Source organism: Festucalex cinctus, chromosome 4, assembly GCF_051991245.1.
Source record: "Festucalex cinctus isolate MCC-2025b chromosome 4, RoL_Fcin_1.0, whole genome shotgun sequence".
Classification (NCBI taxonomy): domain Eukaryota; kingdom Metazoa; phylum Chordata; class Actinopteri; order Syngnathiformes; family Syngnathidae; genus Festucalex; species Festucalex cinctus.
Genome location: NC_135414.1, coordinates 1,134,230 through 1,150,387, shown reverse-complemented (window position 1 = coordinate 1,150,387; position 16,158 = coordinate 1,134,230). Strand labels below are relative to the sequence as shown.

At 40.3% G+C, this 16,158-nt stretch overlaps 1 protein-coding gene across 3 annotated transcripts in view; it reads right to left on the bottom strand.

The window, feature by feature from the left end:
• efl1 (elongation factor like GTPase 1) overlaps positions 1–16,158 on the bottom strand; it is a 371,901-nt gene that overhangs the window by 257,556 nt on the left and 98,187 nt on the right. The gene's annotated exons all lie outside the window — the stretch shown is intronic.

The window sequence follows — 16,158 nt, the reverse complement described above, 5'->3', positions numbered from 1 at the left end:
ATTGCCTTTAAAATTTCATTTGTCCAGAAAGACAAAATGCTGAATAACTCCCATGTACAAGCTCCAAAAAAATCTCAAACTTCTCATGCAACTTAATAGTCACGGCCTGAAAACATCTATTTAATAAAATTCAGTTATACATATGGCGCCACCTCGTGGTGACAATAAATGTCATAATTTACGTTTTTAGCTACTGTGCTGAGCCATTTGAAAATTGATCAGAAACGCCTTAACATGTTGATCATGGCCCACACCAAATATTGTAAATTTTTGACAAAGGGCGTGGCCTATATGGTCCAATCTTCTCAAAATTTCACACATTTGATGAGAGTCCAGCCCTTAAGACATCTACAAACTTGTATTTCATCGTACTGATAGCGCCACCTATTGGCAATTTTTTTTCTTACGATCTTTCTTCAATGTTTTTCTCCAACCACGTTAACTGGACCTACCTCATATTTTCTCAGATGAGGGTTTTGGCCTACATGATGTCACAACACGAAGCTTGTGAGTCGCTGTGGGCGTGGCTAAGCGCTGTTCGCCAAGAAAACAACGCCAATTTTGAGGGCCGAAACATGCACAGAAACTCATGAAACTTGGCGCACACATCTGGCCTGGCAAAACGAGCAATATTTTATCGTGGATTGTGCTATTTTTACAAAAATGACTCAATAGCGCCCCCTAGAAATTTATAACGAAGCAGCCCCGGTTGTACGTTTAACCAAGATCTTTGGAAATTTTTAGGTGTATGAGGGAGCCCAAGACCTACAAAAAAAGTCTCTTGGACCTATATGCTAAAATGAACAGGAAGTGAGCTACAAATTTTTGAATGTCCCATTTTTGACAATTTTTGCACATTTACAGGGGGCATACTTTTGCCCACTTCTCCTACACGTTTCATCCGACTGACTTCAGACTTGACCTGGACCATGTCAAGACCTGAGCTAACGACAGGCGGAAAAATCTTGACTTTTCGGAATACTATATGATGAGGGCGGGGCATCAAAATTTGTGTTTCGCAATGAAAAAGGATATGCTTAATAACTCCACGGTACATGCTCCAAAAAATCCCACACTTGACATGTATGTTTATAGTCAAGGCCTGAAGGTATCTCTATGACAACATTCAGTTATATATGCAGCGCCACCTAGCCCTTGAGGCATGAAAAAAAAAATACCCCACTTACGGTATTTTTACAAAAAATGTAAACTCATTCTAAGTGTTATAACTAAGTCATATTCTTGTACTTTCCACCACTCAAAATGTTCACTGGCATCAGACCTAACCAAACATACATATTTTGTTATTTAGTTTTATTGATTTTTGATAGCCTCTATGGACACTAAAAGCAATATCGTGAATGAAGGATATGCTTAATAACTCCACGGTACATGCTCCAAAAAATCCCATACTTGAAATGTATATTTATAGTCAAGGCCTGAAGGTATATCTATGACAAAATTCAGTTATAAATACAGCGCCACTTAGTCCTTGAGGCAAAAAAATAAAAAATGCCTCACTTACGGTATTTTTACCAAAAATGTAAACTCATTGTAAGTGTGATAACTAAGTCATTTATGGATATTCTTTTACTTTCCACCACTCAATATGTTCACTGGCATCAGACCAGTCCAAACATATGTACTTTTTTTTAATTTAGTTTCATTTTTTTTTATCGCCTCTATGGACAATAAAAGCAACATTGTGCAATGAGTACGAGCGATTATGTGTATATGTACTTTTGCAAAAAATACCAATCAGGGCAACTCACTGCCTAAAAAAAAAAAAAAAAAAAAAAAAAAGACCCTGATTTTTGCAGATCTTAACAATCACCAAAACCCATAGAGCTTGACACACTCATCACACCTGGCAAAAAAAAAATAAAAAATCCACGTAATGGTTTATCATGCCATTTTCAAAGAAATTCTGCTTCCAATGTGCCAGTACCCCAATGTGCAAGTACCCCTTTATAGCTGCTCGCAGCTCTAGATCCTTTTTTTTTCCTTTTCCTTCACCATCGGTGACTGCCCGCCAGCAACGAACTCCGCGGCCCCGGGGTACACTTGCAACGTACCGCCGGACCCAAGGGTGTGCACCTAAGCCGCACTGCATCTCACCTGCTATTCGGTGGCGCCCCGCCGCAGTGCAAGCTCACCTCCAACGGCGGGCCTTCCCCGTACGCCGGCACGTAGCGGACCGAGCTCCAACACCTAGGAGTCCAAGGCTGTCCGGTAACTAACCACCGGAGAAACATCTCGCCGATCAATCAAGGGACGAGCCGCGCAACTACGTCAGCCCCCGAGCGGCTCCCTTGCTCACCTGTGGAATAGCCCCTTTTTGATTTTCTTGCCTTTTTGAACGAACATTGACTATTTTTCCCCCTTTTTCAAAAGACCGCCCATTTCTGCTTGTTCGACGCAGCACCCATTCTCGTAAGTGCACGTTTGATTCCCCAACTCGGCATATCCCTGTGTGCAACTTACGTTTGAAACATATCACAGATCTGGCAGGTCAAATTTCTCTTTTCCTGTTTCCTTATTCATTCGCATTCCTTCCTTATTTTCATTAGATTTATTTTATTTCTTTTCTTCTGACGGTAGAATAGTTAGATAGGCAGTGTTTTGATTCTGTAGTGTAGCAATCGTGAATAAATGCATGTTTTATTAACACTATTCCGCCTAATCATCTGTGTTTCCGAGTGGATTATTATTCTTTTGTTCGTACAACGAACCACTGAATATCGAGTGTGGCGACTTTAGACTATAAATGACTGATGAAGAAAGGATTTTGGTCGTTGTTTGCTCCTGTTAACCCAAAGCAAAGCCAACGTGGTGCCCCTAGAGGTTATCGAGGTAATTACAATTTACCTCTGTAACGTCCAGATTATTAATTCGTCAAAAAGACGACCCAATTATCGCTACAAGAGTTTATATGACACCTGAAAAACTTAAACTTATGTCAGGCAATATCCCTGATACATGTATTAAATGCCAATAATATAAAGGAACTCTTATTCACTATATGTGGGACTGTTTAAAGATAAAACAATTCTGGAATGATGTAATTCATGCTATGTCAGAAGTATTTAAAATAAATAAAAATACCACTGTGCCCTAAGCTTTGAAAACTGGGGATATATGCAAAGGACTTTATCTGTTCCAAGGAGGAGGTGAAAGTGTTGGATTTTGGACAGTTGCATGCACCAACAACTCTTGCCTTGAACTTGGAAGAATATGGTAGCACCCTCTTGTGAGACCCCTCAACCCCCCGCCCTTTTTTTTTTTAGGGGTCTTCGGTCGGTTGTGAAGTTGTCGGTTGTGAACAATGGAGAAAGGAACTGTCGGAGGGGCACAAAGTCGTAAGCACCAGTATTTAGTATAGCCCACACGTCGCAAACGGAACCGGAAACAATTGATGTGCAAAAACAGCCCCACTTCTTCCGTGGCATATACCCCATTGACTGTCCACACTTTCCATTCTGACTAGCTAAAAATAATTGTCCACACTCCCCGTTCAGACAAGCTAACGGGGTATATGCCACGGAAGAGGTGGGACTGTTTTTGCACAACAGTTTGTTTCCGGTCCGGGTTGCGAACGCGCAACCGAGGGGTACAAAGTCGGAAGCACAAGTATTTTTGACGCAGCCCACACGTCGCAAACCGAACTGTAACCAAACTGATGTGCAAAAACAGTCCCGCCACTTCCGTGGCATATACCTCATATCTTGGTGGAAAGTCGGGAATGTAAACTTGAAATACCCCGTACCTGGTAGGGGGACAGAGTACCGAGCCCCCTAATTAACAATGTTACATTCACACAAATAGCTTAGGGGCTTTGTAAGCCTGTGATCAGATCACTCTTGGATTAGCGATTGTTACTTTCAATGAGTTTCTTGCCTGGTTAAATAAAGGAAATAAAAAAAAAAAAAAATGTTTCGATGAGCTTTACTCGCTAGCGTTTCATTGCCAGAGCTGTACAGTGTGTTCACACTTCTGGACACAGCCGCTTCATTGACATCCGCACACAGCGGATAAGGGCTTTGCTTTACTTCACTTATCGCAGCCTACTTACATTATGGCAAAAGTCCTCTCACAAAAAAAAAGTTTCAGCATCGCAATTAACTGGCCACCACTGTGCTAATGATGCTTTGGCTAATATCAATAGTGATGTCTTCTGTTGTTTTGGTACACAGTTCAACAAATGTAAAAAAACAAAACAAAAAAGGAAATACATACCAACCCAGGTCTGACAAGTTCATTGTTCACCACCCTGCCTGTTTGTTTTGTCCCAGTAGTGTTAGCTTGACATGTTGAGCTCGGGATGTCTGCAGACACCAACAATGATAATTCCTCCCCCTCCTGTTGTCGTATCTCACGGCGAAACAAGCCGCGGCGCGTCACATCTCTCATTTGCACCGCCCCATGTACCTTCGTGAGTTTGTGATGCTAACCGACCGCTAAGCTAACGTGCTCTCAACGAGACGGCGTGTGTGCCTTGCTGTCGTATAGTGGCGTAAACATGCACATCACGGCATTTTCTCGCTCCTCTGATTAAACAATCAGAGACAGTCACGGCAAAATAAGAAGAGGGTTGCCGCCGGTTGTGGCAAAAATAACCACTGCCTAAACAATCACAGGGAGAAAACATTTTTTAACAATACACTTGCCTGCGATTAGGGGTGTCCCGATCCGATACTGATATCGGATCTGTGTCCGATATCAGCCAAAAAACCAGTATCGGATTTTTTCTGTCCATGTCAAAAAATATACGATATTTTCACACATATATAAACAGCCCGTTCCAGCTTCCGCTCCTGATTTTCTATCCAGTAGCGTCTGCGCCGAGCATCCAGCGCTCACGTGATCAAACAAACAAGCATGCATGTGAATTAGCTTTTAGCTAACCGAGGAAGAGAGAATGTCAACAGTGTGGGAGTATTTTTCATTGAAAAAAGAAAAAGACAGCGGACAGCAACATTTGTCAAAAGCAGAAGTTCCCCGTGGTGGAAAAGAAAGGGAGAAGTTTAATCTAACCAACCTCATCAAGCAATTGAAAAAGTATCACAAACGAGAGGATGAGGATTTTGAGAAGAGAACCGAGGCGAATAATCAGACAGTCAACGCTCTCGGAATCATTTTCACACCGTAAAACTCCCACGGGACGGCAAAAAGGCTTCACGTAAGTATCACTGAAAAGATCGCTTAATTTATTGTGCTTGATGGCCAGCCTGTCAATCGTTAGTACTGTCGGCTTTAAATGTAATTGAGCAGTTCAAGCCTCGCGACGTTATTTCGAGCCGCCACTATTTTGTAGATAAAACTATACCGCGGATGCATGGTGACATTCAAAGGTGTATAGCGGCTTATGTGGCAAATGCTAACGCTGTTAGCTTCACCACGGACATCTGGAGCTCAGAGCAACTTCATTTATCATAGAGGAGCATAGTATAGAAGCAAGCTGACGGGGCGGCATGCTGAAATGCTCATCTTCTTAAAAAAGAATCTCCACATTATGCTTGGTCTGCAGAAAGGGAAGATGGAGGAATAGTGAAATTAACTGTTTTTCTACTTTTATTATAGTTACATATTCATTTTTATTTATTTTAAATTGGAGCTTGGGACACGTTGAGCAGTGAGGGTGGCCAATATTGTGTTGGTTATATTTTTTTTGTCCCACCCGCTGCCAGAGTGACCATACACTGAGTGTATACACACATATATATAAAATATGTTGAACTTCAAAGAGTACAATTTGTTTTTGTTTACTTTATTTGGGTTATTTCTCAGGGTCCTTTATTTTGTATTTTTTTTTATTAAAATGCACGACATACTTATTGTTGCAGTTAGGTAATCCAAATTTAGGAATAAACGGGTCATATTTTCTCATACTTAAGGTGCTGATTATTCCTTATTTAAATATCACTTGATCAAGTTTCTTCTAACATTTCATACTAAAACAAACGTATCATTCCTGCTGATATGGTATCGGACTGATATTGTTAATTTACAGTACTCTAAGCTAAAATATCAATATTGGATCGGAAGTAGAAAGCGTTGCATCGGGACACCCCTACTGATATGGTATCGGACTGATATCGGTATCGGACAGTACTTGAGGCTGAAATATCGGTATCGGATCGAAAGTGGAAAAAGGTGTATCGGGACACCCCTACCTGCGATGTACAAAGCATGACGCCACAAACTGGCTGCTACCGTGTCATTGGCGAACCCCCTTTACAACACGAGAATCAACCACGTGTGATGCATGATATGAAAAATTTCAACCGATACCGATAACCGATAATTTCCTGCTTTGTCTGGTCGATACCGATAACCGATACATTTGTTTTTTTATATTTAATATAGCCTTCATATAATCTGCAATTTGTTCATCCAGGAATGGAAAAACTGATGTTTTAGTAGCTCTAATTATGACAGCAAACAAATGTGTCTCTTTCAAATGTGTATTTTCTATATGAAATCGCTAACAGATAATTACACAAAATAAAAAGTCAGTTTTTAAATGAATACAGAACTACAACTGGTTTATCTGGAAAAACAAAACATTCATGTATGTATGCATTATGCAATAGGAATGCATTTATTCAACCCTAAGTGCAATAGTACATGAGGATGAGGTAGGTGAACGTTCAACCTTAATTTAAATTTTTTTTAAATCAAGTAAATAGACAAAATTGGTATTGCAGTAACCCTTGTGGGTGCGTGGGTGGTTGTGTTGTTTCCCGTGGTCCCGTGAGGGAAACACAGACTGGAAACTAATAAATAAATAAGCTGCTCACATTCGCGTGTTGTGTTGTGGCTTGGTTACAGCCAACAGTAACTGGCATTAAATAGTTAGTTCACTGCTTGGCTTGGATTTAAAAGTTAAACATAAAATAACATATGATGCGCATCCTTACGTTACATGTAGTGTTAGTCCATTCTTGTCAATCAAGCTGTGACCACTTTGGAAGATGCAACGTGGCTCCAAATGTGCTATTAACTTGTAAAAAAACGGGTCAGCTACAAAAAAAACAAACAAAAAAAACAAAAAAAACACACAAAAAAAGCAGCTGCTTGTCTAGCGCTATGATAGCCATAACTTTGGTGTTAATGGCTTTAGATTTGCTGTTGCTGGCTTGTTAACTTAGCGCCGTTAGCCTAGCAACATTAGCTGCTACAGCTGTGCCTCATTCAAGTTCGTTCAAAACGGCTCTGCTCAGCTTTCTCTCCTCTGTGCTTGCCAAAAGTCGTCTGGGTGGTAATTGTCATTCCGCCTTTAGATTTGTTGCTGCTGGCTTGTTAGCTTAGCGCCGTTAGCCTAGCAACATTACTGCTGCCTCTGTGCCTCCTTCAAGTTCGTTCAAAACGGCGCTGCCATGATGATGGATTTCCAGGTGAGCAAAAGCCTTCTTTCCCCCTCTTCAAATCCTTGCTGAAAATGTTTTGATCTTCTGCCATGGAGAAAAAACACCACATTGGTGAGGAGGACATGTTGATTGCTACGTGCTAGTCTAGTAGACAGTAGTGTGGTGCGGACCAAGCTTCGGTTAAGCCGTTTTCTTTTTTTTTTTTTTTTTTTTTTTTTTTTGGAGATGCCGGTCTACAAGAGCGAGAGGCATGTTTGATGATGTAATCAGCGTGACATGGTCTATACAAGACGTAAGCAGCGCGACTTGGTGTATTGTAGGGTCCTCACGTTCCAAACAGTGTACAGACTTTAATAGATATATCGGACCTCTGTATCGGCTAAATTATACACATCGGGCCGATCAAAAATGACGTCATATTTTCCCATATCGGCCGATATTGTATCGGTCCGATAAATATCGTGCATCCCTAGAGAAAATAATGGACTTTTTTGACTCATGCAATTTGCCACTGACTACTTTCATTGTATTTGCTAAGCAAATGTGCTTTAAGCAGTTTTACAATTCGCAAGGGAAACATTTACCTGGCCTGTTTTGTTTTTATTTCCATTTTATTCCATTACAGTTTGTATATTTGCACTTTGTTTACATTTCAATTGTGGAAAAAAAGGTGGCTTAAATATTGTTGCTGCAAAAAAAGTGCTATTATTCCAAGGTGTCAATCACAAATATATTGTTCAGAAATTCAAAAACATCGTCACTGCAAATTTCTTTGCAATATCGTGATATAATTTTTAGGCCATATCACCCACCCCTAATGTTTATGTTTAAATCCAATATACAGGGGAAATATTTTTGCAACTTCGAAGTTATATTGGAGCGAAGCAAAACAATCTAACAAAACCTCCCATCTCAAAGCGAGAAGAAATGATGAGTAAAAATAATTTTAAAAAGGGAGCCATCTCAGGATTTTACAAATTATTGTTGTCCTATTCCTCAGATAACTCAATCTTGAAATTAGAAGCTTGGAAGAAAGATTTAGAACTGGATTTGTCATTGGAATAATGGGAATCAGTTTGTAGAAAAACTCATAAGCAAAATATTAATTCTCGATTAAGATTGTTACAATACAAATGGCTAATGCGTGTATACATTACTCCTGTAAAATTTAACCGATACAATCCAAATATTCCAGATACTTGTATAAAGTGTGTGGAAGAAGAGGGAACTTTATTCCATTGTGTCTGGGAATGATGATTGCGAATGGAAAGAAAGAAAGTTGTGAAAGATGTTATCTTTAAGGATTGACCACTAGAACCTTCACTCCTAATTTTAGGCTTATTTCCCAAACAATAAGGTTTACCAAAAAAATGAGCAGATATTCGTGAATGTGTGTATTACAAGCAAAAAGGTTGATTGCATTGCATTGGAAGAACGAAAAAAGGCCAAAAGTTGGACAGTGGACTAAACAAATATTGGCGACACTTGCATTGTAATGCATCACATATCTGCTAAAAAGGAAAAAGGACTTGTTTGAAAGTATTTGGAGACCAGTTATGCTCTTTACCCAACACACTGACTTGACAGATATTGAAGAGGATGTACAAAATTGATTTCCGGAGGCCTTGACCTACTTGAGGGATCAGGAGAAAATTTCGGTTATTGTATCAATAATGTACAAAGTAACTTTTTTTTTTTTTTTTTTTAATACAATTGTCTTTTGTGTCTGAGAAGGTGTTCTGTTATCCTGCAAGTTTATGTGTTATATTAGTTGAAAATGTTTAAAATACAAATATATTGAAGAAAAAATAAGAAGCTAATAGAAGCAGTAGCTAAAAACAGATTTCTTACCAATCACTTTAATCGTTTGGGGAGTCTGCTGAAGTCCATTTGAGTCACTGTACACTTCCTAGAATGTTTATTTCCGCACATGGTGTCATAAGTATGAGTGCGGGTGTGCAAATGTGTGAAGCGCAACTTTAATTGGCTACTCAATGGCATTGTGGCGGTTAGATTTGGCACAAGCCATTTTAAATATGTCAGTAGCGCAGTCATACACAACAGCATCAAACATTTGCTATCCATTAGGCGCCAGGGTGTCTGAACCACTGTTTGGAGTGGGACCGTTTGTGTCCTACATCAGTTGGTAAGGCAAATGCACCCATAGGTGCCTGATGGGTGGAAGCCAAAAGCTCCAAGTCATCTTGTGGCTGAGCCACAGGAAGAGTTAGGGTTAGGGGGTTAGGTGTATCTTGTACCTGCTGATGATGGTCAACAGAGATGGGCGAGGTTCATCCCTCAATTGTAACCAAGGAAGTGAGGTCGTGGAGGTTGGACCTGATTGGCTGCTCCAGTCCTGTTGCTGCGTGGCCTGTCATGGGCGTATGATGTCATGACCCCCCCTTTGGCTACGTGGAGCCACGAACGGCAGAGGTGTGCGGTCCGTGGAGGAGTAAGAAGAAAGCCCATAACAGGAAGCAAGAGGTGGCGACCAAAAGCGAATGTCTTGGCATGAACAGGTGAACCGTCAGCAGGCGAACGAGGAAGGCACGTGGCGACAGTGAGCCACAAAATGAGCAAAAGCAAGAGAAGATCAATGGACTGCAAGTTCATTGAAATCATATAAGTGTTGTTGAGCACAAAGGCTGACAACATGTGGTCCAAAAGACATACTGCACGCGCGAAAGCGGGGGCAGTGAATGGCAGGACAGGGTCGCGAAGGAACTGCATTGCAATGGTGGGCAAAAAAATTGCTCAGAAATAACGCGCCAAGCAGATTGCGAAGAACAACCACTGTGTTGGTGGGGTTTGTGAGATGATGTTTTCAAGTACGGTTTCAAGTTCAAAGTCCGCTGTGATGCTGAATGGTTTGCTTCAAAAGTGAGGGCAGCGGCCAGCAGATCTTGACCAATGAGGAGCGGGACTGATTCCACAGCAGACACGTACACAGGGTGGACCAGTTTGTGTGGTCCAAGCGTGTGTAACGTTACCATGGAGTACAGATGGGTGTTAGTCATGGGTGGACATCAGTGCAAATGCACTTATGTCCAATGAGCAGTGGTTGAGGCGGAGCATCCGGCCACTATCCTTTAGCATGGCTTGAAGTTGGTTGAAGAGCGTATAGAACATTACCGTTTGTTTTGTTTGTTTGTTTTAGTCATTTTTTCCATTCAGACACATTACAGGTTACATCTATCACATCACATCATTTGCAACATTGACATCCGAAAGAAGGGCTGACGGGTAGAAGCCGATGGCTTATTCGAGACCCGTCCCCATCGATCCATTACTAAAACGCATTAGTCATATACATTGTTTAGAATAGTTATTAATTCATATCGTTAGGCATCCATCCCAGACTATCCCAGAGACTGTTCGCTCAGTTCATTTTGAATGTCCGTGTGTAGATTGCGGCCAGTCCCAGTCATTTGGAACTGGTGAATCGGTCCCCAGACGCCAGCAGCAGGCCCAACCCGCCAGGCGAGCAGCCAAGGCAAGCGCATTTTTTCTTGTTCACCAGTAGCATCTTCGCTGACCTCCGATCAGCTTTTACACGTTGTGGCTTCCAGAAGAGTAGATCGGCTTGCATTGTGCCCATTGCTTTCAAGCAATATTGCCTCGATTCTTGTAAGCTTAGCCACCACTGTTGCCAGCTACTTGTAGTTCTTGATAGAGGACTCCTGAGCACTACCAAGGCCAGCTCACCCAGCAGGGCAGCCCAGGCCAGCCGCATTCCAGGAGCCAGACCACTAACCCCATTTTGCGTATTGACAGCAGATTCATTGTAGCCACAATACAGCCTTATCATGTAGCCTTGACTGTTACAACAAATGTCCAAACGGAATTAGAGCCAGACAATATTTTGATTCATACGGGAACAGCAGTACACATTATTAATGGAGGTGTATAAACAAGAGTTAGCCTTGGCAATGTCAGCAAGTAATCATATACAACTCCAGTTTAGGGTAATTAGTGATGTTGTCAGTTACTGTTGTTGATGTCTCTCAAGCGCCGCCAATTCTTCCACTCTTTTCACGATGATTGCTTTTTGTCAGAGTTATCTTTAGTTTGAATAAAAAATTTGTCAGTCTTTTGTCCACGTACTTTCGATAAGTCCATTCTTTCTCATTTGCCGCGCCTTTTTTGCTAACAAATATACATATTTATTAGGGCTGAACGATTAATTGCATTTTCGGTTAAACCGCAGTTTGACAAGGCACAATTACGTAATCGTAGAAAGCCGCAATTTAAATACTCATTGAAACAGAGAGGAAGGAGGAAAAGGGGATAGCAGGAACGTCACCACCGCTGTACCTGAAGCCTAACGCCGTAAGTGCAGACGTAATTTTTTTTTTATTTTTTTTTTTTTATACTTTATTTTTCCTCAACAGTTTTCAAATATAACAATCATTAAGAACAAAACAAAACATACACAAAAAAATAAAAAAATAAAATAAAACGAAAAGACGTAACAAGGGCTCTGGAATCATCCTAAATATTTAACCAGCTCAATCAGTTCAGTGGTGTGATCTGTTTGTCCATTCTTTGTCGTTGCATAAACAATGTCCACTTCATCCATTTCTCATGGCAAACGACTTCTTCCATTCTTAACCTATGTGTGAGTAGTTCCATGTCGTATATCAGGCCCACTATTTTGAACCAGTCCTCAAGTGTCGGGGGTCCAGGGCTGAGCCACTTCTTTGTGATGGCCTTTTTACACGCAGCCATCATTATCTTAAGAAGGTACCCATCTTCCTTTAATACAGAACCTGCTGACAAGCAGCCTAGATACAGTACCTCACATGAAAATATTATATTATAGCCCAGAATCTCCTTAATGGCATTAGACACATTTTCCCAAAAAGACACCACCTTTGGGCATAGCCAAAACACATGTGCGTGGCCCACGTTGATTGCACCACATCGGCGCCAACATGGCTGCACTACCTTGAGACATTTATATTTAATTTTAGGTGTAATAAAAAACCTAATGATGTTCTTCCAACAGTGCTCTCTCCACACACGAGAGGACGTAGTGGAGCCCTGTGTTTTTATCATACTTAACCATTCACATTCTGTAATGTTAATTTGAAGTTCCTTCTCCCATCTCTGTTTGATGTACATAGTCTCCCCCCTACCCTCCGTCAAGTTGCGATACAGTGTGGATACAATCTTTTTGGGCCTCGAGGTGTAAGCCCCCGCAACGGTTAGAATAAATCCATGAGGCTCCAACCGTAACCTGTCTTTTATTTCCTTCTCGTAGTAGTCCCTCAACTGTAAATATCTAAAGAAGTCATGTTTACCCAAACTATACTTTTCTTGCATGTCTTGAAAATGCATAAGTACCCCCTTCTTCACAATAGTACATAATGCAGTTATACCCCTTGGGATCCATTGTAGAAATGACTTATCGAAACTATTAGGGACAAACCGTTTATCATATGCTATCCACCTTAGTATACAAATATCATCTTCTACATTTAATTTCTTTATCAACTTAAACCATAGTTCCAATGTAAAGCGTGTCACGGTACCCATAACTTTATCGTCACCCAGTTCCATCCTACCACCTGCAAGGAGGCTTTGAATCTCCCTTCCATGAACAGTACGTTCCAAGTTTTTCCATTTTGATGTAGAGGTCTCATCACACCAATTGACCACCGCTCTCATCTGTGCGGCATGGAAATATTCCCTAAAATTAGGTAATGCCATTCCTCCTTTGTCTTTCCTCGCCTGAAGCGTTTCAAGTTTAACTCTTGGTTTTTGGTTATTCCATACAAATCTTGAGATAACTTTGTTCCAATTTTGGAACTGTCTGTCAGGAATATTAATAGGTAAGGCTTGGAATAAATAAAGGATTCTCGGGAGTACGTTCATTTTTATAACCTCAATCCTGGAGCTAAAATCTAGCCCAAGAACTTCCCACCTCACAATATCATTTCTAATGTTTTCGTCCATCTTGTTGTAATTTGCACCGTATAGTTCATCCAATCGTTTCGTTAAAGTAACCCCGAGATATTTCAGGTCTTTGGCTCCCCACTTAAAACTATATCCCCTTTGTATGTCTACAGTTGGGTGATACTTAAATGTCAGAATTTGTGTCTTCTTTAAATTAAGTTTGTAGCCAGAATAGAAACCATATAATTGCAAATTCTTAATCAGTATTGGTAAACATGAGTTCGGATCCTCCAAGTAACAAATAACATCATCAGCAAAGAGACCCACTATGTGTTTCTCTCCGCCAATCTGTATCCCCTTCAACTCCTTATTTTGTCTAATTAGTTGTGCCAGGGGTTCAATAAAGATCGCAAAAAGGGTTGGTGAAAGACAGCAACCCTGCCTAGTAGACCGCTGTAGCTGTATGGTATCAGTCAGGCTGCCGTTTATTTTTATACGTGCAGTAGGTTTTCCGTATAGTGCTTTAACACATCGAAGTGCCTTATCGTTTAATCCAAACCTCTTCAAAACCTGAAATAAGAAGGCCCAATTAACACTATCAAAAGCCTTTTCGGCATCAAGACTTATCAGTGCTGCCGTTAAATTGTTACGCACAATATAATCAATTATATGTATCGTTCTCCTTATATTGTCATGAGTTTGGCGCCCTCTAATGAATCCCGTCTGGTCCTCATCAATAATATCACCCATAATATGTTCAAATCGTTTAGCAATAATTGAAGTATATATCTTATAGTCCACATTTAGTACTGAAATTGGTCTATAACCTGAGCATGTTTCTGTATCTTTGCCCTTGGGAATAACTGATATCAAGGCCTCATTCCAAGATGGTGGTATTACCCCATGTTCAAGAGTATAATTAAATGAGGATTCAAGTAGGGGCACAAGTTGTGCTGCAAATTTCTTATACCATTCAGAAGGCAGCCCATCTCCTCCAGGTGACTTGTTTGGCTTGAGTTTTTTAATGGCCTTCTCTATTTCTACTCTAGAAATAGGCGATGTTAAAATCTTATTCTGTGACGTTCCTATTGAAGGGAGATCTAGTGTGTCAAGAAAAGCTTTCATCTGGTCAGTAGTTGCCGACTCAGGTTGGCTGTATAACTCTTTATAGTAATTACAGAAGACAGTTTTAATTTCCTTCGGATTATATGTCAAGGTATTGGTTTCTGGGTCCCTAATTTTACAAATCAACCTGTCTGCTTGTTGTTTTTTTAGTCTTCTGGCCAATAGCTTTGTGGCCTTCGATCCAGATTCATAATATGATTGTTTCAAAAACCTGAGTTTCTTTTCCACCTCCATACTATACATTCTATCCAAATTATCCCTACATTCCTGAATTTTAGACAAAAGTCCAGGATCCCGTGTGTTTTTGTGTTGTTGTTCAATATCAAGTAACTTTTCCCTTTCCCTCTTAAAATAGTCCTCTTTCTGCCTCTTAAGAGCTGTCGTACGAGCAATGAACTTACCCCTCACAACCGCCTTAAGAGCATCCCACAAAATATTTGAGTTGACCTCACCATTATCATTCTCTTCTACGTAAATATCAATGTCTTTTTTGGCGTCTTCTGCAAACGACTTATTGTTTAACAGTCCAACGTTCAGCCTCCATGATGTATTTCGCTTTTCTAGTTTTAATTCGACTTCAAGGTGCATTTCACAGTGATCTGATAAATCAGCCACACCAATTTCGCACAATTGTATTCTATACAAATCACACATAAGAGTAAAGAAATAATCAATTCTAGCATAACTCTTATTAGGTATTGAATAGTGGGTATAGTCTTTCCTGGAGGGGTGCAACTCCCTCCATACGTCCACAATACCAAATTCTTTCAATATGGGTTTAAGTCGTTTAGTAACGCAAGTGGAATTTCTTTTTTTATTGGTTGTATCTACCTTGCTATTCAACACCATATTGAAATCACCCCCACAAATAAGCATTCCCTCCATCTCCAAAATAATCCTGTCAAACAAGGCCTTAAAAAAACTAATGTTTGCCATTGGCGGAGCATATACATTAACTAAGGTCACAGTTGTGTTTTCCAGTCTTCCTACCACAATGTTAAATCTTCCTTCCTTATCACAAATATTTTTAATACATTCAAATCTGACCAAGTTAGAAATAAGCATAGTCACACCTCTCCGACAACCTTGTTGACAGACGCTATAGAATACATACTGATAACCAAACTTTTTCAGCTTTTCATTCTCCTGTTCAGACAAATGAGTTTCTTGGAGAAACACAACAGGGGCGTTGTCTTTTCGTAGCTTTGTCATGACTTTACGTCGCTTGACAGGATTATTTAGACCATTCACATTCAACGACAATATTCTAATATTATTCCTCGTCATATCTCACCAACACTTTAAATTGCAGTCCAGGCCCCAAAACAGAAAAAACACATAAACATTTAAACATTTGCAAAACATCAAAACTTGTGACTCCACAAAACAAGGGTGTATTCCGCCACCCTGTTGGTGGGAGGGGGGCAAGATACCTCAAGCCTGAGGGGACCCCCCCTAGTATTCCCCAAAACCGGAGACTGACTAGAAAAGTCCAACATAAACTCTCCACATGCAATCCCCTCTATCGGTTTACTTAAAGAAATAAAAAATAAATAAATAAAAGATTTCGTCATAAGGTCTTACATTGCGTGGGTGGCCATGGGACATAAACATTATAACCTTTCAAAAACATTATGAACCTTTGAAAAAACAAAAAACACAAATATACTATTTAAACTTAGAATATGTATCACCAACAACACTAACATTAGCCCCTTGAGCCACCCAAAGCTATAACCCAGTATACAAACATGAATAAAAAGGT